The following is a 25601-nucleotide window of genomic DNA, read 5'->3' as shown; positions in this document are numbered from 1 at the left end:
TTGAGCTCACGTGTGAATCTTTCTGATTCTCTGTCATGCTCACGCGCAAATTCCTCCAGTTCTTTTCAATACTTAGAGTTAAATCCCTTCTGTTCTCTTCCAGGGGATGGTCATCAGTATTCTTAAGTAATGAAATGCCATAGGTACATGGGGGATTTAGGTGCACTTTACAAAAAATATATAAAAATGTAGATCTATACACATGCACAATGCTTTTCAGTGGGCAAGTGTGCTTGATTATAGAAAAAAACGTCTTTTCAGTCTATTAAAAAGGCTAAAATGGTGAACCTTAACTTGTTTATTCAGTATTATATTTTAGAAAAGCACACAATCAAACCAAGTACTCACTACATTAGCAAACATTGACTAGAAACATCGTTCACAAACCTTTTTTTAAAAGGGAAAATAAAGGAAATGAAGGGCAGTCTTAGCAGATAGGCTACCATGGACATGAAAGTGAAAGCTGGCCCTGTGCCTTGAAAGGCCTCACCTCGCCTCCTGTATCCAATTTTGTCCCATATTTTTTCTGGCTACTGGCAACAGGATCCTGGAGTACTAAACTCTGCCTCTTTTGCTTTTTTTTTTTTCTTCACATTTTTATTGATATTGCAAGAAGAACATCTTCATTAAATTTACATAATGTAACAAATACATATAAGATAAAAACAAACATAAACTAACAATTGACATCTGGGACAGAGAAAAACATAATATAGTTTCAAAAATGTACTATACAAAATGTAAACACGGAATTTAAACTGGTCTTATCAAACCTTTATAACCTCAGTTTCACAATTCCAAAAAAAAGGTTCCCCAAATTTTTTCCTTCCTTATCGAAGCCTTAGGGCCTCTAAGTCTTGTTAATGAAAGTTCCATTTTCATTTATTTCACTTATCAAAGTCAACCATCCAATTACTTTCGGAGGATCCTTAGAAATCCAGGTTCTAGCTATAACTAACCTAGCGTAGGCATATACTATAGTTAACAAATCTTTATGCTGACAACAAACATCTTGGATGTCTAGTAATATCAAATGCGCCGAGAGCGATGGTGTATCTATTTGCTTCCTGATCAAAACGTCAGTTATCCCCTTCCAGAATGAAGTTAGCTCTGGACAGGAGAAGAGCATATGCTCAATGCCTGCTGCTTCCATATTGCATTTTGGACATTTTGTACGATCAGTTGATTGATTTCCTGATGCCCAACTAGAGATCCTTTGAGGAGTATAGTATAGCTGTGTAATAGTTTTATATAACTGCAACCTCAGATTAGAAGATTGCACAACCCGGTTTATTTGACGTAGTGAAGATGAAATCTGTGAGGGATTGATATTTATTCCCAATCTTGTCGACCATTTGGCCGCTATTTTCCCACTATCGTCGTGTTTACCTAACCTCAAATATCCATAGCCCATGCTTATAAGTGATTTTGTTTTATCCGAGTATAGACATGCTAACGTGTCTGAATGGGCCACTTCTTCAATTTTCATTTTGCGAAGTAAGAAATCTCGTATTTGGATGTATTTAAAATACATGCCATCATTTAGTTCGAATAGAAGTTTTAATGTATCGAAATCAAAAAAGCCACTTGGGCCATATAAGTCACCCAAAGAATTAATACCATGTCCGACCCAAAGATTCCCTATCCCATCTGAAACAATACCAGGTAATCCTGGGTTGCCCCATATTCTGAGTTCAGCATTATAAAAAGAGATCTTATCTATGGTCATAATTTGATCCCAGATTTTCTTAATATGTCTCGCAGTCTTAAATTTTACTCTTTTAAAGTAGTTAGGATCGTGGACACGAAATAAAAATTGGTTGCAATTAGGTCCCAGCATAAACTGATGATAAAATATCGAACTCTCATTTTTCAGCAAACTACGTAAGCGACAGAAAAAGGTGGCAAAAAAATATAATCTAAAATTGGGGAACGCTAAACCCCCCTTTTCGTTTGATAGCTCCAAAAGTTTCATAGATCTACGTGCTTTTTTGTAGCTCCACACAAACTACTGCAAACACCTTCCAATTTCTTTAAAAAAAGTCTGTTAGGTTGCAACGGGATGGATCTGAATAAATATAATATCTTAGGCAGGATCTTCATTTTTATTAAATTCATACGCCCCACTAAGCTAAGCGGTATCTTGTGCCATTTTCTTAAAGTTAGAGTAATTTCCTTTAGCAATGAATCGTAGTTTAATGTTATTACTCTATCAATATTGGCTGCTAGCTTAATACCTAAATACGTCGCACTTTGACATAAACCTGAACTCGGCTCCATAGGTTTATAGTTAGCAATAACCTGCGTCTTGCCTACATTTAATTTGTATCCTGCCACGTCTCCAAAATTATCAGCTTCTCTTATTATTGCTGGAATGGCGCTCACTAAGTCAGTTGAATATACCGCTATGTCATCTGCGAAGGCAGTTATTTTTAAGCTCTTCCCGCCATGTTGTATTGGGGTGACGTTATCTTGAGCAAGCAATGCATTTAGAAATGGCTCCAGAGAGAGGGCAAAAAGCAAAGGTGACAGAGGACAGCCCTGCCTTGTGCCCCTCTCTATCACAAAGTTTGCCGACTCAATTCCCCCATAACTGATCTTAACCATTGGATTATCATACAATGAGCGTACCCAATCTAGATATTGTCCCTGGATACCGATCTTCTTCAGCACCTCCCACAAATACTCCCACCCCACTCGGTCAAATGCCTTTTCTGCATCTAACATGACCATTCCGAGTGGGGTGAGAGTAGTTGAGGCTACATGGAATGCAGTAATTGCCATGTTTACATGGGCCATGGTGTCTCTCCCCATCACGAACCCATGCTGCTGAATATTTACTAAATCCGGCATGATAGGGGCTAAACGATTTGCTAAAATTTGGAAAAATGTTTGCGTCAGAATTAATCAGAGAAATCGGCCGATAGGAGCCACATTCTTTCGGAGGTTTATTTTTCTTAAGGAAAAAAACTATTTCGGCTATTTTCCAGGAAGTGGTGGCCGTTCTTGACTCCGCTATGAAATCTATTACTGATTCTAGAAGTGGAAGTAGTTCTTGTGAACAGATTTTATACAACTCCATAGGTAGGCAATCCTCACCAGCAGCTTTTCCCGAAGGTAAGGCTAAAATAGCCTTGTTTATTTCAGTTAGTGTTATTTTGGAGCTGAGTTGTGTACCAACTTCAATATCCCTTTGTGTGGGCATATGTTTATTCAGATATTGGTGTATTTTAGCCTTGGTAGGAGTATTGTCTGGTGTGTACAAGCTTCTGTAATATTTAGTAAATTGGTCTAAAATTTGTTCTGGCTGATCGTAATTACGCAAATCAGAACCTTTAATTGTTTTAATCCTTGTTCTAGCTTTCTTGTCAGCTACTTTGTATGCCAGCACTTTACCAATTCTATCCCCCCCTTCATATTGGGCCAATTTGTATTTATGAATTTTTGCACTATATCTTTCTCTTATGATCTTTTTGGCAGCTGATTGTAGTTTTAGCAGCTCGATTCTTAACTCTTCAATATTTGTTTTTCCTTGTAAGGTAGCCTCTGCTAATTGCTGTTCCACTAGCAAAATATTAGAAGTAGTCAACTTCGTGTCTCTACGAATTTCAGCATTTTTCCTTAAAATATATTGCTGGGCAAAGCCCCTTATGCTACACTTACAAGCGTCCCAAACTACATTGATCATAGTCGTATTAATATTCAATTCTATAAATTAATTAATGTGATCTTTTAATAATTGGACAAACTGAGCATCTGTAAATAGATATCTTGGAAATGTAAAGTGTCGAGCTACCCGCCTCTGGTCGCTAATTTCAAATTCTAATAGTATCGGGTTGTGGTCTGATGTGACCCTCGGGCATAATTCCATATTACAGTTAGCAGCAATTTGATCCATTGCCCACACCATATCTATTCTTGAACAAGTTCTATGAGGCGCCGAATAGTATGTGTATCCTGCTACATTAGGATACTTCGAGCGCCATACATCCTTTAAATTATGCAATCTACCAAGCTCCAAAATTGCAGCTCTGACCTTACGCATCCTCCTGGGAGTACCTTGTCCAGTAGAATCTATTTTATAATCCATTACACAGTTAAAATCCCCCATGACCAATACCTCCCCCTCCCACTCCAGTAAATCTATACTTAGCTGTTCATACAACTTAGGATCATCTATATTGGGCCCATATACCAAAACTCAAAACAAGTTTCTTAAGACCAAATTGGACTTGAACGATGGCCCACCTACCCCGTACATCTGATGCAGATTTAATTATTTCAATCCCTAACTGTTTCTGTTTTAAAATCGCCACCCCCTAATAGAAGCTCCCAAAGTTGAACAGACCACCAGCTCATACCCCATTTGAGACAGCAATTTTCTGTCTTGATAGCCAATGTGTGGTTCTGACATAAACGTGAAATGGGGTTTGTACATGTCTATCTCCTCTTGTACCAATCTCCTCTTCTGTTTGCTGTTGAGACCAGCTACATTCCACACAAGAAACCTAATCATAAACATATCTTATATTCATATTTTTAGTTTTTCTCTGTACACACAATTTTTTAGAAAAATATAGCGTACTTTTGCCAAGATTGAACATCATTACTTCTTGCAATAATTTTTTCCCCCTTTTTTTAACCCACCCTTGACTACAGACCCTCCCACCCTACCCACCCCAGAGTCCCTGAAGGGGGAGCACCCCTCTATACCCTGCTGCCGCTGTAGTGGCAGCACAGGGAAGCGGCAGACACAAGGGCAACTCCTGCCAATCTCCAAAATCATATCTTCATTTTGTTTGAGTAAAAAGCAGAAGAGAATACAATGAACAAAAAACAAGTTATATAGAATAAAGGAAAAATGGGTAAAGGATCATAACATTACATTCCTTTATGCTTTCATTTGTTTATATAAATTTTATTGTTAATTTAAAACAGACTATATTAAACAGACTAGAACAGACTGTATTGCCTGTAGAGTTAGACATCCTAGCCAAAGAACCTTCTTTGTTTTCCACTTTCAAGTGCTAAATTTTTCTAAAGCCAGAACCGTCTCTGCTTGATCGACAAAGAAATATGATGGCCCCTTTCTAATCACCTTAAGGCGGGCTGGCTCCTGCAAGTAAACCACACATCCGATAGCTTTAAAAGGATCGATCAACTTGCGGAGCTCCCAGCGTCTGTCCATAGTACCTTTGCTCAAATCCGAGCGTACAAAAAAAGTAATGTTATCCATAGTAACCGGGTTGTTGGGCTTAGCTTTAAGAGACACTGCTTGCCGCAACAAAAAAATACCAAAATAAATCAAAAGAGGTCTGGGAAATTTGCTATCCTTGTTCTTTTGGAAGAGGGGCAGCCTGTGGACTCGCTGCAATTGGGAGTCCCAGTCCCAGTCCGATAGATCACCAAATGCCTTTTGAAATAGGTTAACTACATAGGACCTAGGATCGGCCCCCTCTGCCCCCTCCGGGATCCCAAAAAGTCTAAGATTTTGCCTTCGTGCCCTGTTCTCCATATCCTCCACCTTAGCTTCAAGTTTGGATATTCGTATTGCATGAGAGTCGGTTAGCATTTCAGATCGAGTAGCCCCTTCTTCCACTTCCACAACTCTTTGTTTTAGCTCTTCCATGTCCTGTGTTACCCCGCCTAGTTTTTCACACACTTCGCCCATAAACACCTGCAATTTAGTGTTGTCCTCTCTTAATTACAAGAAATGTTGTTGGCCTTCTTGTCTTTAGGCCATAAGGGTCTGCATTATCAAGTTCAAGGAGGAGATGCTTGAGTGATCTCCTCTACCTGTTTCCTGATACTTTGTTTGTTCCCGTATAGAACATGGTGTTACGCTAGGGTCAGGGCTTACAGCCAAAGAGTTGACAAGAGAAAAACTGCAGTCTAGATTCGCATTGTCCTTGTTTAATCCAGCCGATACACCCGCTACACCAGTATCTAATGCTGTTTCCATTGATACAGTACTGTAGTTTAGGGTGTTTGTTTGTAAACTGGCGGGGATATTAGTTACTAGATCGTTAGAGACATCCACAGAATCAGTAGGAAGTTGAGTACTGATCTTTGTAGCAGTTGCTAAGTCTAGGTCACTGACGCCAATAATCATATGCGGTGTTACTAAATGTTATTGCCTCTGGGGTTAGTGAACCCGATTTTCCTGATCTCAAAGATGTCGTTTTGCCCCCTAGGTTCAAATCCTCTTCAGGATTCCCTCCTGATAGCCTCAAAGCCATGTTTTTAACGCCACCTTTTGCTTGAATCCATTTTCTTAGAGGACTGTCATCTATATTCGCTTTTCGCCCAGCTTTAACTACAGGGGGATCTTTAAACATAGATTTGCTAGCAGTTTTCTTCAATTTAGTTTTAGCTTTCATTTTGGCTTTCCTTGACCAAGGTCGTTTCGTAATATTTGATCTATTGTGTGTAAATTCCTGTTCACTTTCTTCCTCGTCCGGCACTTCTTCATATTCAGCATTTAAGCTCTCTTCTGCCAGCTCTACTTCATCAGTAAGAATAGCTTCTGTAGCACCATTTTCAAATGATAGACCACAGACTTGCTTCTCGACCCCCAGCCCATTCGTTGCTAGATCTGATGCTAGCCGGGTAATTCTCTCTGTATCTGAAGACTCCACAGCATTGCCGTTAGCATTTATATTATCCTTTATGCTAGCATGATCAAAAGTGTCTGGGATCAGAGTCATAGTCATTACAGGGTCGTCATGATTCTTACTTACTTCCTCGTCTACCCTGTCTGCCCCCCTTTTGTTTTCGTGGCCATTTATATTGTTTATAGCATCCCCAATGATGAGGGCAGGAGCGACTTCAGTATTAGGTTCAACATTAGGTTCATATATATTAATTACCTGTGTATCTTCCTCAAAAGCCTTCGGTGGATTAGGCGCGCCTTGGTTATTGTCCTCTTTCTGTTGATTTTCTAACGTTACAGTGGTTGCATAAAATGTTGTTGTTTCTTGTTCCTTGCTATCTGACTCTGCCAAGCCTCCTTGATTTTTGTCAGCAATGTCCAGCTCTTCCATGCAGTTAGCCAGTGTTTTACTATTACAGCCTTTATCAATGTCGTGCATAGACGGACGGAGCAGTTGTTTGGCAGCGGCCGGAGTACTTCCATGAGTGTTTATGCTTTTAATCGCTGCAGCCGCAACCGCTTTAGTATTAGTCATTTAGAGGGCCCCCCGTCGTTACCTTGAAGTTAATTGCAGAAGTCGTGCTGGAAACGTCCGCTTTCACCCCCTTCCCTGTCCGAGTGGAGCGGGTATTCAGCTTTGGCGCCATCATGCCGGGTTTCAGCTTCAATTCGGACGTTGACCTCGGCGTCCGTTCTTCAGCTGAGCTTCCGTTCAGCTGAACCGCAAGTGAGCCGAGACCCGCCCAGCTGGTCCCGCGGGCTTGCAGAGAGCAGATTCGTAGGAGCCTCCACGCCGGCAAGGTCCGTCCGCTCAGTCGGCTGAGAATCTGCAACATCAGAGTCAGCAATGGTCAGTGCGAAGTGTGGCGTTTTAAGCGTCTTTAATGTTTTGCGAAGTTGCGAAGTTCTACCGGTCACCTAATCAACACGCTGTAGCGTTGTGGCCTCTCGTATATCCATTGAGCGCTTCGTCCGCAAACCTCACACAAAGCATAAGCACTTTCCTTTTTTTTCCCATCCGCCTTTAAACATTTTCAGTATCTTCTAGGTTTCAGAACCGCTTTTACTCATAGTTTTGTGGTGTGCAGGGAGCTACTCCTTGCTGCCTCCTTCACCTGGCGGCATCAACCCGCCATCTTGACTCCGCCCCCAACCAACTCTGCCTGTTTTGCTTTGGAAATCTTTTCCAAACCGTTTCAAAACCTTTTCAGTTCTAAAGTACTGGAACTATTTTTCAACAGTTATCTGAATTATTTTTCATTTTCCTGTCGGAAAGCCTTCATTATTTATTAGGTGCCCTTCCTGTGGCAAGAAGAAGAGTCTGACCTGCACAGCCTCTACATAACTTACCTTCCAGAGGCCCACATCTCATGAGAGAAGACAATGCACCCTGCTGATGTCGAGAACAGGTGCAGTCCCATCCTGCTCGCTGTCATTGACTTGGTCGCCATCAAGAGACAATTCAGTGTTGATGCAACAACTTTAAACCTTTATTGATTTAAGTACTCCATTCAGCATTGTACTTCGATGTTGAGGCCTAGAGGGAGATCATGTTCTCAGCCTCCACCTCCTCTTCCTCCAGGCCCAGAAACCAGCCGTCTTTGGCTTTCTGGATCCTTCTCTTCAAGGTTTCAACTTTCTTCTGAACCGTGCAACCATCTTATGATGGGTTCTGAGGTTCTCTGATTTTGGATATACAAGGACCTACTGCCAAACAGTAATTACCGCAGTGGTGATCTAGGTTTTCGTTGGGACCCCCTACTCTTCTGGTTCCTATTGGAGGTGCAGAAATGCCAAAGTCACCAGTGGTGTCCCAGCTTCCACCTGCTCATTCTAAGCCTACCTATCCCAAAATACCAGTACACAATCTTGCAGAAGATCAAGTTTGCGCTCTAGGCTTTCAATGCGAAGATATCATCAAAGTCATAGACTCTGTCCTGTCTGGTCTTATTACGCCACTAACTATTGCTTCATCAGAGATTATTCATTGACACTGGCTGGCTCTTCTCCAACACAGGTCTTTCCTGTAGATGACAAACACATTTAATAAAGTTCTAGTCAGGGGTGCAGCCAAGTTGAATATCCTTCTCTTAACTCAGACTTCTTACACACAAGTCCTATTCAAGACTTTAGTCCAAATATCATCCAGGCAGTTACTATTCTTAAACCCTTGTCTGTTAGAGTGTGCAGCACAACAGTTTCTAGTCCTTGCATCTGTAAAGTCTGCTTTATTGTGACTTCAAAAGAAATATAATACTCCAGACCAAGAGGAACTTTTTCCAAGGTCAGATCTTCTACCGGATTCAGTGACCATCTCAGGGGCAAGAAAGCCGCAGGCAGCAGCACCTTCTTCCACTATTGCCCCTTGCAAGGAGAGAAAATACAAGGACTCAGTAGGCCAGAAGATATGTGGCACTACAGCAACTGGCACGAAGACAGGAAGTGCCACATAGGCCAGTATGACAGGTCTCGAACTATTAAAGGAAGACAGACTTCCAAGAGATCCTTCAAGAAGGCCGAGGCTAAGACTTACAGGTCTAAAACCGAAGCCCAGCAGAGAATTCTAAGTCTTCCATTCTCTGCTTGGATTGCACATTAATGTTATAGCTTCTATAAAAGCAGAGATGAATGCCCTGAAGGCCATGGGATAGGAAAGAAATGGAGTATACAGGTAGCGTTACACGCCTTATGACAGGTGGTTCGAGGCATGTGGGCTGCTAAATTCATATCTAGTGCATAGATCGCCGCCTAGTGTTGGGTCCGGATGATTGCACATTGTTGTCCTGGAAGAGTCTTCGAAGTATCACGAGATAGGTGGCTCCTCCCCTGGACTACAGTGCGCACGGGCATCGACTCCATCCCCAGATTGTTTTTTTCCGCCATTGGGTTCGGATGTGGTTCTCGACGTTTCCGTGTCGGAACCGTTAAACTTTGTTCTTAAGGCCAAAAGGCCTTCGTTACCAGCGTCGGTATTGTTTGCGCACGGTCTCGAGCGTCGTCCGACTCTCTGAGCCGGAAATCTACGGAGTCGAGTTACTCTTCGCACTTCGAGGCCCTCTCGTCGCAGCAAGACCCGACGACCTTAACATGGAGCGGAGCCCGTTTAAGTTCTGCCCCGTCTGTGGATCCAAATATCCACACATCGATGTGCATCCGGTCTGTAATAAATGCCTGTCACCGGACCACAACGAAGACGACTGCATGGCCTTCTCAAAATTCAGGTCAAAGAAGACGCTCAAGCATCGGCGCGCGGCGCGCCTCGAGGCCCAGCGAGCGACACCGGCACCCGACAACATATTCGACGACCCTGCGGAGGAAGGCGGTAGCCATCATCTCCAAATTTCACCACCGTCGACGGAGGTCCAGTCCGATCCCGAGGAACAGGTCGAAGGACAGGACCAGGACATTGAATACGTCGAGGAGGTAGGGGACGACGAAGAAGTTTATGGGGCCGCGGAAGATAGCTCAGAGGAAGAGCTATGCCCCGAAGTCTATATTACACAGGCTCAGGTCACGGGATCGCCACTCGGCCTTACCCACGACCCTGCACCGCTATTCCCGGCCCCGCATTCTAGCCCGGCCACAGACACTCAAGCGGAGCCGCCATCCAACGTATCGAAACCGAAACCTTCGGTTTCTACAACACCCAAGATGGCCGACGTCCAGGCTAAATCGAAACCGAAACAAGCGGATTCGACAAAACCTAAAATGGCCGACGTCCAGCAGAAAACGAAACTGAAACTAACGGACTCGACAACATCTAAGATGGCCGACGTCCCACAAAAAATATCAAAGCCTGCTCCTTCATCGACTCCGTCCACCTCCGGCCCACAGAAGTCGAAGAAGGCTATCAAGCCAACAGCGCCGCAGAAGGTGCACAAGGACTCGTCCTCCAAGAAGGGCGTCCGTCAAGAGTCGGCATCTGTTGCTCCGGCACGGACGTCCAAGTCTGTTCACACGCCTTCAGACGCTCCTACGGCGCCGTCAACTAAACGCCCCGTCGACAAATCGACTACAGGCCACGACCCGAAGGCCGCAGCCACTACGCATCGGCACAAGGATGTCGAAAATGCAGCATCGGCATCGGCGCAAAGGCCTACAACGGAGCCGCGCCACGTTGCAGCTGAAGAATCGTCGACGCAATTACCGTCGACACCGAGGGACTCCGACGCCACCGGACACCGAAAGTCGGCTACGACACCCTCCGCCTCCTTCACTAAACAATTTATTTATTTATTTATTTATTTTAAAAATGTATAAAGCGCAACGTCTACCCGTGGGTGTCTTGGCGCTATGACTCAGCTAGCGATCTCTGTTTGAGCATATGTCTACCTTAAGAAGTGTTGTCCTGAGCAATTATTGGTCAAATAGCCAGGTTTTTACCAATTTCCTAAAATGAAGTAGCGAGGGTGCAGATTTTATTTCGTTTGGAAGAGTGTTCCAAAGTTTGGCTGCCGAGTTGGTGAAACATCTGTCGCCCCATGTGACCGTCCTGGTACGCGGCACTATCAGTAGATACCTCTGTTCAGATCGTAAAGATCTTTTCGGTAGATAGTGGACCAGTTTCTGTTTGAGAAACGCTGGGCCCTGACCATTAAGAGCTTTGAAGGTGAGGCACAGGGTTTTGAATCTAATGCGATTTCTCACCGTTAACCAGTGGTGATTCCTGATTGCTAGTTTGGTGGACTGAAATCTAGGAATGCCGGATAGTAGCCTTGCGGCAGCATTTTGGATAAGCTGCAGTTTGGCCACCACCCGTGCCTGTGCATTTACAAATAATCCGTTGCAGTAATCAAGCGATGAGAGTACTAAGGAGCTCACCACAGTTTTCCTTGTACTCTCAGGAAGATAGAGCAGGATTTTTCTGATGATCTTAAGCTTTTAAAAGGCAGACGAGGCTACCTGATTGGCATGGCTAGAGAAATTAAGTTTATCATCGAAAATAATTCCTAGGTTCCTGACCTTCTGCACAGGATCTGGAGGAGCTCCAAGTGGAGTCGGCCACCAAGTGGTGGACCACTGTGGCGATAATTTTCCAAAAATCATTACCTCAGTTTTATCTGAGTTGAGACGTAAACAGTTCTCAGCCATCCATTCCTTAATGGCCACCATGCCTTCCTGGAACCTGGCGGCTACTTCCTCGCCATCGTTCTTAATTGCGATCACCAGTTGGGTGTCGTCGGCGTATGAGGTGAGGCTCATCCGGTAGTTCTTGATTACCCTAGCTAAGTCCGACACGTAGATGTTTAAAAGTGTCGGACTTAGTGATGAGCCTTGCCGAACGCCACATGGGAGGGCGAGCTCAGTGGATTGAAAAGCGCCCAGGGTTACTGCTTGCGTTCTGTTAGACAGAAACGACGCCAGAAGCTCCTTGGCTCTTGAGTGTATGCCCATTTCTTCGACACGGTCAATCAGGATGGAATGATTGACCGTGTCGAAGGCTGCCGAGAGATCCAGCAGGACCAGTATAGCTGTTCCTCCTTGGTCTCTGATGATCCTGATGTCATCGGCCGCTTTTATGAGAGCAGTCTCAGTTCCATGTAGTTTCCGAAAGCCAAACTGTGACTCGTCCAGGAGGTTGTTATGTTCGATGTATTCAGCTAGTTGCTTGTTCATAGCTTTCTCCACTATTTTGGCTAGGAAAGGCAGGCTAGCGATAGGTCTATAGTTTTTAAGGATTGTTTTATCTAAACCCGTCTTTTTCAGGAGGGGTTTCAATAGTGTGTTTTTTAACTTATCCGGGAAAATCCCAGCTTGGAACATGGCGTTGCAAATTAGGGTGATAACTTCACTAACCACGTCGATTACTGGAGTGAGAATTTTAGGGGGGCAAGGATCTAAGGATGAGCCTGTTTTTACCTGTCTCATGAGATCTATTATCTCCTCATTCGTTACCTCCCTGAATTTAGAGAATGAACAGTCCGGGTTATTTCTTAGTTGTTTAGGTTGCATGTTAGTATTAGATGAGATTACTGAAAATTCGGAGTATATGTCATCTACTTTCGAGAAGAAGAAACCTGCTAGATTATTGCAGAATTCCTGTGAATGGGGAGGGCTCAAGTCTACCGCTTTCCCTGCCAGTGTCTTGACTACCTCAAACAGTTGTCGACTAGAGTTTTTTGATTTTTCAATTTGCTGTTCAAAATAGTTCTTTTTTTCCTCCTGAATCATTTTTTTGTAAATGGTTAATTCATCTTTGTACTTGGCCTTACTTATGTTATCATAAGTCTTGCGCCAGATTCTTTCCTGGTTCCTGCAGATCTGTTTTTGCTTTCTAAGGCTCTCTGAGTACCAAGGTGCCGATGGCACTTTCCTATTTTTTGAGATAGATTTTAGTGGAGCATGCGTTTCCACCGCATTGCCTATCCAATTAAGAAACTGATCTACTGCCTTATTAGGGTCTGGCTGAATGTCCGGGCGAGTGTTAGATAAGGACATCCTGAAGGTATCGTAATCGATGTCCTTCCATACTCTAAATTTTTCCTGAAAAGGGGTCTGTTTAGCGGGATTAATCAGATTAATCGGCATCTGACACAGAATAGCATGGTGATCAGTCCATGTAAGCGGCAATATATGAGATACCTCCAACTCATTGATATTGGAAAAGATGGCATCCAAGGTATGTCCAGCGTTGTGAGTTGGTGCCTTTATGTGCTGGTTTAAACCCAATGTGTAACATTCTGCTAGAAGAGATTGAGTTTCTGACTCCTCCGTCTTATCTAAATGGAAATTGAAGTCTCCCAATGCCATAAAGGAGTCCTCAATGGCTAGCGGTTCCATCCAAGAAGTAAAGGAGGTGAGAAACTCTGTGCGAGGACCTGGTGGTCTATAGATGAGCACTCCTTTAAGGTTATGTGAGGGGTTCAGGTTAATGGCAAAATGTAGCGCCTCGCATGCTGGCGAAGGTACGGGAGAGATTCTGACCGGGAAAATATCCCGGGTAATAATTGCCAGGCCCCCTCCTCTTTTTCCCCCCTGCCTGTCTAACCTGTACACCTTAAAGCCGATTGGTACTGCTACCTGTAAGTCGGGCTCGGATGTATTATCCATCCATGTTTCGGTTACAAAAAGGATATCCACTGCATGGTCCATAATTAGATCGGCGATATCCTGCCTGTGCCGAGCCAGGGAGCGAGCATTAATAAGGGAGATAATTATGGTTTTATGTTTGGCGGTGCCATCAGTCAAATGGTTGTCTTTATTTTTAATTAAAGGAACATGAGATCTCCAGTCCCAACAACCAATTTCAGTTTGATCAATAAGATCTTCTGGGTTGTGCAGGGTACAAGTCATCAGGTGTCTTGGATTCCACTTACATATTTCGTCAGGGGTGTATGTAGTCCTTTCGGTGTTAAATGGCACAGGGGGTATGGCGCTAGGCGCGGGTCTGGCGCGGACGGGCGCAGACGGGCTTGCCTCTGGCGTGCCTCTGGCGTGCCTCCGGCGCGGCGCCGGCGCGCCCGCTGCGCCCGCCCGCTGCGCGGACGGAGTGGACGTCTGTTTTTATCCAGTTTTGAGGAGGGTGGGAGGCGTCCAGCTACTGGACCGCCACCCTTCCTACCTCCACTATGGCGCCTGTTCAGCCTGTTCTCCCCACGTCAGCAAGTATTCTGCTGCGGGAGTAGAGCCTAATGAGGCGGCAATTCTTAGCAATGGGGTCTGTTAGGTTAAAATCAATACAAGTTGCAAATTATGTCAACAGAAAATAAAGCACACGTTTTTAAAAAGCACAATACAGAGCCCCCGGCTTCCGCCTCAGGGGTGAAGAGACTAGCTATTAGTCAGCGCGCATGCGCTATTGCGTTGTTTATGTAGTCAGGGAGGGCGGGAGGCGTCCAGCTACTGGACCGCCACCCTTCCTACCTCCACTATGGCGCCTGTTCAGCCTGTTCTCCCCACGTCAGCAAGTATTCTGCTGCGGGAGTAGAGCGTAATGAGGCGGCAATTCTTAGCAATGGGGTCTGTTAGGTTAAAATCAATACAAGTTGCAAATTATGTCAACAGAAAATAAAGCACACGTTTTTAAAAAGCACAATACAGAGCCCCCGGCTTCCGCCTCAGGGGTGAAGAGACTAGCTATTAGTCAGCGCGCATGCGCTATTGCGTTGTTTATGTAGTCAGGGAGGGCGGGAGGCGTCCAGCTACTGGACCGCCACCCTTCCTACCTCCACTATGGCGCCTGTTCAGCCTGTTCTCCCCACGTCAGCAAGTATTCTGCTGCGGGAGTAGAGCGTAATGAGGCGGCAATTCTTAGCAATGGGGTCTGTTAGGTTAAAATCAATACAAGTTGCAAATTATGTCAACAGAAAATAAAGCACACGTTTTTAAAAAGCACAATACAGTCACCGACTCCCTGAAAAGGATTCGAGAAAAGACTTTGTCGGCGACGGCTCCCACGCCATCGGCTCCAAAGGAGGTTGACACTCCTCAGAAGTCTTCAACAAAGCTTATTGACACTCTTCCACCAAAGGTGCCACCAAAGGCATTTGCACCTAAATCGGTGCCAAAGACTTCAGCTCCTTCGACGCTTCAAGCCTCAGAAGACCACTCTGAGCATTTCATCGATGCCCAAACAGGGAAACTGACCCTTTACAAAAGGAAGATCCCTTCCCAACCACTGGAATCCTATGTTATTCCACTAGAGAAAAAGAGGCCAACACAGGACATTCCTGCCCTTATTGAGCCTATCCTACCACCACCCAGAAGAAGTCCATCACCTTCCCCAAACCAATCGGGGGGAGAGGGTGATGAGGAAGACGACCAATACAATTTCCCAGTGGACAATGACCCTGATGTTCAGCAGGACACATATGACGACACTGGGGACCAAGGTGGCCAGCAGGTGGTACAAGATCCACAGGGTTTTGGGCCACGTACATCTCCAACAGAGGATTCTGCAGCATTTAATGCTTTAATCGAACGGGCAGCGGCAAATCATAATGTGGACATGCATGCTGACCCGGTGGAGGAAGATTTCCTGTTTGACACTTTCTCTGTCTCAGAGAGAACAGTTAAAACTCTTCCTATGCTCAAAGGTGTCCTTAAACATGCCCCAGAGATCTTTAAGGAACCAACCAGGGCAAGAGTGGTGAACCCACGTATCGAGAAAAAATACAGGCCAGCACCTGGAGATCCTGCATATATTCGAGGACAGTTGCCTCTAGACTCGTTGGTGGTCGCCAATGCCCGCAAAAGGGCAAACTCCCAAACTACGGGTGAAGCTCCTCCCCCTGACAAGGAGTCGAAAGTGCTTGAGGCATCTGGCAAAAGGGTGGCGGCGCAGGCTGCCAATGTATGGCGTATAGCGAACACACAGGCACTATTAGCGCGTTACGATAGGGCGCATTACGACACCCTAGAACAGCTCCTTCAACATCTACCTGATGAGTATAAAGAAGCAGCAGAAATGCTCATACAAGAGGGAAAGCTTATATCAAACGCTGCAATAAAATGTGCACTTGATGTGGCTGACACAGCGGCTAGGGGAATTAACACTAGCGTCATGCTGAGGCGACAAGCTTGGCTTCATATATCTGGATTTAAGCCTAAGATCCAAACTACTATCCTCAACCAGCCCGTCAATCCTGACAGACTGTTTGGCCCAGATGTAGACACCACACTTGAGAAGATTAAAAAAGACAACGAGACTGCTAAGTCCATGGGGGCACTTCAGTCACAACAGTTCAGGGGCAGCACTTTTCGTCGCTCAGGAGCACGTGGTGTTACCAGAGGACACTTGGGTCAACAATCACAATTTTCAAAGGGTACTGCACAATCCTCCTACCCCAAGCAGGGTAGAGGAGGATACAGAGGTAACAGTGCCAAGGGCAGGGGCAGAGGATACAACACCTCACGTTCCTCTGCCTCCAATAAACAGTGACTCTCTGTCACTGCCCCCCGACCATCCAACACCTGTCGGGGGGAGACTCCAGCAGTTCCTGCCAGTCTGGACATCCATCACTACAGACAGGTGGGTGCGAAAACTTATCCAATACGGTTACTGTTTGGAGTTAACTTCCACTCCTCCCAACATTCCCCCAAGGCACCGTCCTATGTCGGCAGAGCACTTGCACTTATTGCAGCAGGAAGTCTTAGTGATGCTGCAAAAAGGTGCAATCGAGCTCGTACCAGTGGAAGAGGAAGGCACAGGAGTCTATTCCCTGTACTTCCTCATCCCAAAAAAGGACGGATCCCTCAGACCTATTCTGGATCTACGCCGCCTCAACATGTACATACTGTCAGAACATTTTCACATGCTGACACTGCAACAAATTCTTCCCCTGCTAAATCAAGGGGACTTCCTAGCAACCTTAGACCTCAAGGATGCTTATTTCCACATCCCACTCCACCCATCCCACAGACGGTACCTCCGGTTAACTATTCAAAACAGGCACTATCAGTTCAAAGTCCTACCCTTCGGGGTGACAACTGCCCCCAGAGTGTTTACAAAGTGTCTGGCGACAGTGGCGGCGCACCTTAGGAGGCAGAACGTACACGTCTACCCGTACCTAGACGACTGGCTTGTTCAAGCAAAGTCGGAACAACAGTGCGCCACGGACATGTCCCACACTATTCAACTCCTGCACAGTCTGGGGTTCTCGCTCAACTACCCAAAGTCGCACCTTCAACCAGCCCATGTGCGGCAGTATCTGGGCGCGACAATAAACACCCTGACTGCTATGGCTCAGCCAAACCCAGCCAGGATCAACAGCATTCAGTCACTGATCCAGAGGTTCAGACCGCAACACTCCCTGCCAGCGAGAGTGTTCATGCAGTTGATAGGCATGATGGCCTCCTGCATTTTCATAGTCCCGCACGCGAGGTTGCACATGCGTCCTCTCCAAGAATGCTTGGCGAATCAGTGGACACAGGCTCGGGGACAACTGACGGACCTAGTGTTGGTGACCGGTCGGGCATACAACTCTCTGCATTGGTGGAATCCACACAACCTTTGCAAGGGACGACCGTTCCAAGAGCCTGTGCCACAGATTATCCTGACAACGGACGCATCTCTCCAAGGGTGGGGAGCTCATGTGCTCCACTACACGGTGCAGGGACTGTGGTCCACACAACAACAAAGGTTGCACATCAACTACCTGGAGTTGATGGCAATCTTCATGGCGATGAAGTCCTTCAAGGTACATTTGTGCAACAAAGTCGTGTTGATCCGGACGGACAACATGGCGGCCATGTACTACATCCAAAAGCAGGGAGGTACTCACTCACCACAGCTGTCTCATCTGGCTCAGAGCATGTGGAAGTGGGCCATTCAAAGGAACATTTTCCTCATGGCAGAACACCTCCCCGGCAAGGACAATCAGATGGCGGATCTGCTCAGCAGGTACAGCCATCAAATGCACGAGTGGGAGATACATCCATCAGTGCTCCACCCGTACTTCCAGCAGTGGGGTCTTCCAGAGATAGACCTGTTTGCCACAAGGGAAAACGCAAAATGCCAAAGCTTTGCCGCCAGGTTCCCTCACCCAGAATCGCAGGGGAATGCGATATGGATGAACTGGTCAGGCAAATTTGCGTACGCTTTTCCCCCAGCGCCTCTCATTCCGCTGGTGGCCAGAAAGCTAAAGCAACACTCGATGACTCTCATCCTGGTTGCTCCAACATGGGCACGCCAACCATGGTACACCACGTTTCTAGAACTTTCCGTGGTACCGCATCAAAGGCTGCATCTCACACCCAGCCTCTTGACGCAGAACCATGGCGTCATTCAGCATCCAGATCCGCAACAGCTCAATCTGGCGATCTGGCTCCTGAGGTCTTAGAATTTGGCTACCTCAACCTGCCTCCTGAATGCATGGACATCATCCGGGAGGCAAGGAAGCCCACGACCAGAGCTTGCTATGCTGCAAAATGGAAGCGTTTTGTCATTTACTGTACAGACAACAATATCAACCCGCTAGATGCATCCATTCCTAACATCATCTGCTATTTGTTACATCTTTACAAATGCAATCTAGCGTACGCTTCCATTCGGATCCATCTATCCGCCATAGCGGCTTATCTCCAGAATAGGCAGCACCTCTCTGTTTTCAGGGTGCCTGCCATTAAAGCCTTCCTGGAGGGGCTGAAACGAGTCATTCCTCCTAGAACCCCACCAGCTCCTGTGTGGAACCTCAATGTGGTCCTCACTAGGCTGATGGGCCCACCTTTCGAGCCACTGCACTCATGCGAACTTCAGTTTCTAACGTGGAAAGTGGCTTTTCTCGTTGCTATCACGTCGCTCAGACGTGTTAGTGAGCTGCAAGCGCTCACTATCCAAGAGCCATTCATCCAAATACATTCTAACAGGGTGGTGCTCCGCACTAACCCCAAATTCCTTGCAAAGGTGGTGTCACAGTTTCATATCAACCAAACTATTGACCTGCCTGCATTTTTCCAAAACCCACAAACGGTAGCAGAAAGAATGCTTCATACATTAGACGTTAGGAGGGCGCTAATGTACTACATTGACAGAACACAACCATTTAGGAAGACACAACAACTTTTTGTTGCCTTCTCCGCACAACACAAAGGCAACCCCATTTCCAAAGCAGGAATAGCCAGATGGATTGTTAAATGCATTCAAATCTGTTATCAAAAGGCTAAACGCACTTTAACAATACCCCCAAGAGCGCACTCCACACGCAAATTGGGGGCCTCCATGGCTTTCCTGGGGAACATTCCTTTGGAGGACATTTGTAGAGCAGCCACATGGGCTACACCACACACATTTACCAAGCATTACTGCGTAGATGTGCATTCCAAACAGCAAGCAGCTGTGGGACAGGCTGTTCTCAAAACACTTTTTCAAGCTTCTGCAGCTGGCACGGGCAACCGCCCTTAATGGAGGGACTGCTGTGTATTCTATGCACTAGATATGAATTTAGCAGCCCACATGCCTCGAACTGAATATGCTACTTACCAGTATGCATCTGTTCTTGGCATGTAGGGCTGCCAACATTCATATCGCCCGCCCTCCTCCCCGGTGCCCGTAGCAGCTGCAGACACTCTCTTGCATTCATCATTAGCATGGACATCCTTTACACTATTTCACTCCATCTCTGCCACAATGGCTAAAAACAATCTGGGGATGGAGTCGATGCCCATGCGCACTGTAGTCCAGGGGAGGAGCCACCTATCTCGTGATACTTCGAAGACTCTTCCAGGACAACAATGTGCAATCATCCGGACCCAACACTAGGCGGCGATCTATGCACTAGATATGAATGTTAGCAGCCCTACATGCCAAGAACAGATGCATACTGGTAAGTAGCATATTCATTATTTCCAACAGATGGATGAAACACTTCAGTAGCCTCAGCAACAATTCCTACTATAGCACAGGTAATTTTACCTGCACAGAAGACATGCCAAAGGAAAATGGTGGGGAGGCAGCCTGTACAGCACTGTATGTTCAATGGAATGCTTTACCACGCCACCTTTACCATGTACTGCCTTTAACATATAATGCCTTTACCACGCATGCCTTTACCACGAGGAAATATATTTAAAGTAAGGTATATATACCTTACCACTGGGTAGTTATAGTTAAGATTTTGTTTCCGTAGGAAATGTGTTTTTTGTGTTGCTCATAACTTTGGTGCTGCTTGACAAATCTCCCCAAAATGTTCTCAAAAAGTGCTTTGTTGTCTAGTTTGTGCTTGGGAAGTTTTGGGGTGATCTGTCAAGCGGAGGCTGAGAAAAAAGGACAGCAAAATCTCCTTGCATTTTCCATAGACTTCTTTAGGTAGCACTACCGCAAACACTGCTGAACGTCATTACATCAAATTTGGAAGGAAGTGAAATCTTAGTCCTTAGAGTGTGCTTTTTTTGTTATTTGGTGCAAATCCAAAATATTTGTGTATCTGGACGGTTGGGTTTGAGAGACTCTTGTGAGAGTCCTTCAAACCTTATTTTAAAAGACGGACCCTCTGATTGGCATAAGAGCTTTTCCCCCTGAAGTGTAAAAATAGAAATAATATGAGGTGCAAGGTAGGGATACTGTGCATTCCGAGGCCTTGTGGGGGGACCCAGGGTACCCTGCCTGGGGCCCAAAAAAATCTTATTTTTCTTTGTGGGTTCACAGAAGAAAAGAAATGGCGGCCTGCCATTTTTAAAATAAATGTTTGTGGAGGGGGGCATTAGTGGTTGGCCAATCTCCAAGCCCATTTTGAGCCCTAGGCCCATCCCCTGGAGCTGATTTCTTTTTGGAAGAAAAAGGAGAGAGGCGTGACCCCACTCCCCTCCCAAACCATTAAAGGTCCTGGGGATCCCATCCCATGGGGCAGATTGGTAAAAAAATGTAAAAAAAACATCCCAAAGCCTTTGTTGGCCCCGGGGACCCCACTCTCCGGGTCTGGCTCAATTACTCTGCCCCGAGCAGCACACACCCCAGAATAGAGAAGTTTCCCCACCTGCATCAGCAAGAAAGTACATGGGAGCATTTTTAAATCTTCCTCCGGACTGGAGCAAACATGCCTTCCCTGCCTGCATTAGCACAGACAGGGAAGGCATGTCTGCTTCCAGCCGGCGATAGATTTTAAAATGTCCTTCCGGGTGGGAGCAGACTTTTGTTTCTGTGCCTGCACTCCTGTAGGATGGGAAACAACCAATATTGTCCATGCCCAGAGGGAGCAATCATAAATTGCTGCTCCCTCCGGGCAGGACCCAAGCTGGTTTCCCACATCATGGGGCCATCGAGTTCCCCTATCGGTACTCAAGATGGGGTTCCCAAGGCTGAAAAAGGGTTGGGGAGGGGTACTGCATGCCCTCCTACCTCTAATAATTGCATTTGGTCCCAGAGGACTATTGAGACTAGGGGAGGGGGGGACTGCGCGGTTTCCCTTTTTAATTGCATATGGCCACGGGGCTGGGGTCCCTGAGGCCTAATGAGGGTCGGGGGGCCTGTGCACCACCTCCAATTTGTAATTGTGTCTTGTCCCGGGGAATGGGGTCTCTGGGGCCTATTGAGACTCAGGGAGGGAGGCCATATTAATATATTGCCCCGGGGCATGGGGTCTCTGAGGCCTATTTGGGCTTTATGGGGGGTGGCATGTTACCCCACCCCGAATAATAAGTATTTGGCCCTGAGCCTGGGGGCCCATTTGAGCGTGGAGAAGTGGGGTCACTTGCTCCCGTACCTGTTATAAAAGTATTTGGCCCGAGGGATTGGGTCCCCAGAGCCTCTTGAGGCTCAGGGATGTGGGTCGTGTACTCCATCCCCTATACTAAAGTATGGCCCCAGGGCAATGGATTCCCAGGGCACAATTGGGCGGGGGGCAATCATAATGTATTTGTTCCTGGAGAATGGTTACCCCCGGCCTCTTAAGGTTTGTGGAGGGACACCATGCATCCCCTTACCTAATAATGATATAGTTTTAGACCCCGGGAGAATGGGGTCTCCAGTACCAATAGTGACATGGGGAGGCGGGCTGTACACAATCCCTCCCCTTTTTAAAAATAAAGGGCCCGGGAGGTCAGTAGTGGCTTAGGAAGGGGGATGCGCAACCCCCCTCCTCTCGTTGGGGGGGGGGCAGTATACTGGCGGGGGGTTGAACGCAGGACCTGGCCGCAGGTGCAGGATGGGATTGCTTGACTGCAAGGGATTAGTCACAGGGTCTGACAGCAGGCCATGCTGGTCTAACGACCCAACCCCACCCTCCACCACCACATGGCCAAAGGCTGTGCACGTCCGGGATGACTTTACATATGGTAATAAAATATTGCTTTATGCTGAAAAAATCTTGGAAATTTACAGAAAAAAAACCAAATGTTAAAGTGTGGTTATAGATGGGAGAATTTGTTCGATCCATCATAACATTTTGAAGTAAAAAAAAATCAGAGAAATTCATCATTTAAAATTAGGAGAGCTAACTATAACTTGTACCCCGCTATACACTGCGTATAACCTCACATATTACATCACTCATGACATGTTCTATTACATTATTTATGACCTCACTGAGGACATCATCCAATGAGTGTGTTCATTTATTTTATAGTTTATATAGTGGTGGGTAACTACCATATTACTCCTCTACCTAATTGTGTACAGCCTGTGTCTTGCTAATGGGTTCAAGTGTTTACAAAGCAAATGTGCTCCTAATGCATAATAGCTGTGTATGGGTATTGAACTTTATATACATCTTTGCATTCAGGAGCAACTCTGTGTGCAGGATACATGCGACACCTTTTGTCCAGTAAGTACCACAGAAGTTTTTTTATTCTGAAGAAAATGTTTCCAAAGTGGCAAAGATTTCTCATAATAGATACTAAGTATTTTAAGCAGCCATGAGAACTTAGACAAAATCGATTGAGCAGGAACATTTCTAGATAATATAGAAGACTATGTGCACCAGGTACTAACATATTTACTTGATTAGCTTCAGAAGATGGGCTCTCTGTGACGTTTTCACCACAGTGTGAAGGCTGCATGTAGTATGACCTCTAGCTCTTTCAGACCTTGGGATCTTTAATGAATAATGTTTCTTTAGATAAGTTTTGTAGAGTAGATTATTTTTAATACTCTGTAGTGTATTAATCATGAGAGTTTCAGTTTCTGCCAACAGTGTGGTAAAAGAGTAAACTCTCTCCAGAGAGTAAACACTGTTTACAGTACCCACTTTTCTATTTATATCCACTTCATTTCTCACTGTACGTTCGGTGGCTGAAGGGTTTGATACAAGTAAAGGCTGTCAGTATTAGGGCATTCGATATCTAACTGGAGCTTTTCTCTGAATAGTTGTATACAGATTGAACACTGGGTGCAGTAGGGGTTATCCCTCTATCTGTGGTAGATTGTCAATTTAAACACGGCTACCCATGATGTGTGTGATATAGGGTTAATCTTGCCTATAAAAAAAGCTTTTTTCACCTAAGTGAGTTGTGTGTGTGATGGCATTAATGATGCTTCATATTATTCTGAGCAAATTTAACCCCTTGGCCGCAGCGGTAATTCCGCCGCGGCGCAGGGGCGGAGGAGGGGTTGAGCAGCACCGCCATGCTTGTGACGCAACCACTCCGTCACTAGCCACAGGCACGCTGTGCTCATGACGGAGTGGTTCCGTCACGGCCCCGCCCGCTCATTAATTCAGCCGCGCAGGCAGGGAATTGATGCCGTGTGGGCGGAGCGGCCGCGGCGTGACGGAACCACTCCGTCATTAGCACAGCACGCCCATGGCTCGTGACGGAGTGGTTCCGTCACGAGCACGGAACAGGTTAAACTTACTTTGACCTCTAATGCCATAATAGTTTATAGAATAATGTGTACGAAAGAAGCTTGGATAAAGTCATCAGTGATGTCATCAATTATGTCAAAACATGTCGTGAGTGATGTAATACCTGAGGTCATAAGCTTTGTATGGCGGAGGCACAAGTTATAGTTAGCTCTGCTAACTATAGCTGGTGAATTTTTGTGTTTTTTTGTAAGTTTAAAAACATTATGTTGGCATCAACATATTCTCCTAACTGTAATGTCTCTTTAACCTTTGTTATTTTCAGTGTATATATATATATATTCATGTAAAGCTCCTTCGCAGAAAAGAGCAGAAACCCATGTGGAGGATTAAGAAGCGCACTTTATTGAGAAAAAGTCTTTGGCGAATGCATTTCGGCAATGTTAGCCTTCGTCGGCGCCCCTCTCCGACCTCCTCTTGTGCTGTGGCGTAGGCAACCCTGCCTCGAAGTAGATGTAAAGAACCTTGCTCCGCCCCCTGATGTCATGGAGCACACCTGTGTGGTCCTATGAAGCCGGACCCCAAATCCCAGAATGCCTCTGTATGGTGCAAGCCAGGTAGGAAAATGCTCGACGGGGTGACACTACCGGAGTGGAAATCGAGCGCAGGCACAGTCGTGAAGCAAGTTGGGAGGTAAGGCAATTTCAAAGTCCAGTGCCCCCTCGAGTCCCCCACATATGAACGCAGCAACCTCTCCGCCTGGAAACTATGCATGGGGGTCGACTCAGTGGTCCCGGGTCACCCAATGGGAAATATAAATACCTCCAAACCGCTGTATATCCAGGCGTCCTGGCGGGTACAAGACGTATGTGTAACCACAACCAATGTACAAACGCTCGGCAGAGCAAACCAGACCGTCCTGACCTCTTGTGCTGCGGGGTCTTCTGTAATGCGATATATATATATATATATATATATATATATATATATATATATATATATATATATATATCCCCCCCCCCCAGTAGTGGTCACCACTGGGTAGTTATAGTTAGGCTTGTCTTTCTCCAGAGGATGTTTTTTGTGTATTGCCTTTAACTTTGGTGCTGTTTGATGAATCTCCATGAAACTTTCCTAAAAACTGCTCCTTTTTTCCCTAGTTTGTAAATGGAAAGTTTCAGGGTGATCCGTCAAGCGGTGGCTGAGAAAAAAAGAGGGGGGTTTCCCTACCCGTAAAATCCCTATTCCTTTTCCATTGACTTCCTTAGGCAGTGCTATCCCAAAAACTGCAGAACGGAATTTCACCAAATTTGGCAGAAAGATTGATCTTGATTCACAACTTGTGCTCATTGTGATTTGGTGTAAATTCGTTGAGTAGTTTTTAAGACATTAATGTTCAAACCTATTTGTATATCTGGATGGTTAGTTCCGCTAGAGTTTTGCAGGAGCGCTAGTTCAAAAATAGTGTTCTGATTGTCCCAGGAAGCTTTTTTTTCCCTTGGGCCACTTCGCTTTCGCAGGTAACAGACTCCTGCAGGAGCGAGCGGACTGATTGGCTACCAGTAGCATGAGAAAAATGTTGCTGGCAGCCATTATAGGACTCAAGGACTTAGTCCCCTGTCCTTAAGTTTTACATAAAAAATAACATAGGAGGGTAGAGTAGGGAAACCCTACTCCCCGGGCCCAGTGGGGGGCCCCAGAGAGACAAGCCAAAATAAAAATTCTGCTGGTTTTGCCACGATCCAGCTGGACTCCTGCGAGATAGTGGCCAAAAACAA

At 45.7% G+C, this 25601-nt stretch overlaps 1 protein-coding gene across 1 annotated transcript in view; it reads left to right on the top strand.

Annotated features, from left to right (window-relative positions):
- POMT2 (protein O-mannosyltransferase 2) overlaps positions 1–25601 on the top strand; it is a 425522-nt gene that overhangs the window by 378793 nt on the left and 21128 nt on the right. The gene's annotated exons all lie outside the window — the stretch shown is intronic.

This window comes from Lissotriton helveticus, chromosome 9 (assembly GCF_964261635.1).
Source record: "Lissotriton helveticus chromosome 9, aLisHel1.1, whole genome shotgun sequence".
NCBI classification, from domain to species: domain Eukaryota; kingdom Metazoa; phylum Chordata; class Amphibia; order Caudata; family Salamandridae; genus Lissotriton; species Lissotriton helveticus.
Note: the sequence above shows the minus strand (reverse complement) of the source record. Positions and strands in the feature narration are given on the sequence as shown.